Source organism: Alligator sinensis, unplaced genomic scaffold (genome assembly GCF_000455745.1).
Source record: "Alligator sinensis unplaced genomic scaffold, ASM45574v1 scaffold707_1, whole genome shotgun sequence".
Taxonomy (NCBI): domain Eukaryota; kingdom Metazoa; phylum Chordata; order Crocodylia; family Alligatoridae; genus Alligator; species Alligator sinensis.
In genome coordinates this window covers 939,455-942,705 of record NW_005842065.1, presented here as the reverse complement: position 1 = coordinate 942,705, position 3,251 = coordinate 939,455, and positions in this window count along the sequence as shown.

Genomic DNA, 3,251 nt, shown 5'->3' with positions numbered 1-3,251 from the left:
CCCCACCCCCTGCCAGCGCCCCGCTCCCGCCCCTATGGGTTAGCCCAGTAGGGACGGGGGCCCTATATAAGCAGCCCCCTCCCCAGTAGTGGGGTCCTCGCCCTATACAGCCTGCCCCTGTACAGAGGGACCCTGCCCTATATAATCCATACTATAGAGGGGGGGCCCTGCCCTATATAGTCCACCGCTATAGAGAGGGACCCCTGCCCTGTACAGTCCCCTCCCCCCCACCCATGGAGAGGGGATCCTGCTCTGTATAGTCTGCCCCTATAGAGAGGAGAGCGTGCCCTATACAGCCAGTCCTCTGTAGAGAAGGACCCCTCTCCTACACAGCCTTCCCCTATACAAAGAGGCCCCTGCCCCATACTGCTGGTCCCTACAGAGAAGGGCCCCTGCCCTATACACGCTAGAGAGAGGTGCCTTCACCTGCACACGTGTGGGTATGCCTCCATGTGTGTATGGAGCCATGCACATGCGTGGGACCATGGGGACAGGTGGGGAGGTGGCCATAGAGCTGGGGGACAAGGGGTGGGCGGCGTGGAGGGGCCTGGTAGGCTAAGGGGTTACTGAGTACCCCTGATCCCAGCCGGGGGCAGGGTGGGGGTGAGCAGCAGCCCCTGGTGTGACAGGGCCGCTCCTGGCAGCTGCATCATCCCATGGGGGGAGAGAGGCTGCTCCCCTCCTCCCATATCTCCAGGCAGACAAAGCAGCGCAGAGGCAGGCTGGCAGAACCAAGCTCAGCCTGGCACCGGCCTCCTACACCTCTACCCACCCCAACCCCTCCCTAGCCCAGCCTCAGCTGCATCAGAATCAGACCCCACAAAGGCAAGGATCAGGACCACCCCACTGCCCTGGCTGCCTATAAGGGAAGGGGGAGGCCATGGGGTCAGAATAGGGATGGAGGGGAAGATCAGACTGAATCTGCTCAAAGCCACTGCCTTCGGGGGGCAAAATCCAAACCTCAGACCCCACCCTCGCAGCTGATCAGTAGATGCCCCTGTGCTGTGCCAGTGACCCCCTTCCCAAAACTATGGCAGCCAGCATGCATGTGCATAATAGGGTGCAGGACCCATGGGAGCAGCTGTGGCTGGCACAGCTAGGCCCAGACCACACCACCAGGGGGCACCCACTGCCTGCTAATAGGAAGCCCCCGCCCCGAATCCACTACAGGGAAGGTCTCAGCCTTGTAGGTTACCCCTGCCCCTGGTCTCTTCCACCACCTCCTTGCCCCCCACCCCATGCTCACAGGCTGCTTTGAAACCCCTGGGCCAAAGGGCCCCTAGAATCCCTGGTCACCCTGCAAATGAGTCCTCATGGTTTGAGATTGCCTGGATGTCCTTCCCCAGTGAATGGAGAACCAGCCTCCTCTCTGGGGCATCGTCCCTTCCCTCCCCGGCCAGCCCAAAACCCAGCAAAGGACAGAAACATGCTATTATTTTAGGGCATTTCAAAATTTATTAAAACCAAAGGGCAAGCAAGGGGCCAGGGAAAGGGTGGCAAGCAAGTTCCTCCTTTAGCTCAGCCTCCAGTTTTTATTGGGGGTACTAAACTCAGGCTATTAGGGGCTCAGTTTGGTTCATTAAGCAGAGGAAATAGTCTACTGAAAGCAAAGTAATGGTAGAAAAAGGAAAAATAAAATCTCTGTATTTTCAATGGACCGGGACAATCCAGATATACTAGGTCCCAGCACGTCCTGATCATACTGATGAGAGGTACTTCTGCCTGAGTGGCAGTGGTTCACGGGAGCTAGGACTGCCAAGTCCTGGTGACTTGGTGTCTGCTGGCACTTCAAAGGATCTGAGAGGAGCTACCAGAGAAGCAACTAGCAGGCAGAAGACCCGTCTATACCGAGGCAGCCAATGTGGCTAGTACTGCAGAGCAGGTGCTAGTTGGTGGGAATTTTTGGAACTCTACCTAGAAAACAGACAGAACTATGATTTTGGGGTGAGGAAAAAAATAAATCGGGAGCCAGTTTAGTAAAGAAAGGACAGAACAGAGCTAGCACTTGCTCCCTTTGCTCTCAGCTTGTCATAGTTTGGCAACAGAGGTAGAATTTCCCCCTCTGACATTTTGACTTGGACACCAAGATAAAAGAGAAACTTGATCCCACCCATATAAAAAATGACAGATGTCAGAGGCAAGGCAGAGGAGGAAAAAAGATCCATTTAGCACCATAAAGAAAAGGCTTCTGTAGAAACAAGTTCTACCATCAAGTCAGAGTTGAGGCAAGAAGAGGTGAACAAAAGCAGAAGAGCTGGGTCCTGGGGCACCTTGTGCCACTGAAATAGGATCAGGGGAGTTAGCACTCAAAAAATCCCAAGGATCAGGCCCTTTGTCCCTTTTTAGCAGGGTGGTTTGGACTTTTTAAAGCAGCACCAAGTTTCTTCCCTTCTTCCCAACAGCTGGAAGACAGCTAGACAGCACCTGTGTGCAAGAGCATATATTACATTGGTAGCAAAGAAGCTAAACAGGCTCTTTGTTTGGTGGGGGGGGAGAGCTGCGATCCCAGCTTTGGATTCTTAAGGCACCAACTGCTGGAAAAGAGGGACAAAAGACATGATGCGAAAAGCAGAGTTTTATGGAGGGATCTCCTAGAGAAAGGAGGTGTCCCCCCCAAACAGTGTTTTCCCCAGGGGTATGATCCAAGAGGCAGCAACAGGCCTTTGGACCAGCCTCTACCTCTGTACAAACAAGAACTTTGTCCAGTGCTTTGAAGGGACAATCCAAACACTTGCCCAGGTCTCCATACAGCCATGGGAGAGTTTCTTATTGTGGCTATAAGGACACTGTCTTTGGCTTTTGTTCACTTCCAAAAGTACATTCTTTTTACCTCATAAGGATTTATTCACATTAAGATTAGCAATGCTTTGATTTAAGGCTGATATTTACAATCCATCCCAAACTGATACCACAGAAGCTATATAACACAGTCCTTTTTTGGTACAGGTTTGCAGCCATTTTATATATTAAAAGAGAGAGAGAAAAGAGAGTTTTGACATTCAGACAGAAGAGTTCACAGAGGATTTTTTTTCCCTTCACGCATTGCTTTGTTTCTAAATAAAGTCCGAGCAGCTCGCAACAGTGAGACCATCCACTCTTGTGCTTCTTTTGTTTGCTGAGACTTCGGTTGTTGCTTTTTAATCGTTGAAAGAAGCTCAAAAAAAGATTAGGTTTGGTTATAATGAATGGAGAAGGGAGGGAAATTAAATCTGCAGCACATTCCCATTCATTTCTGGCCACAATCAATACTG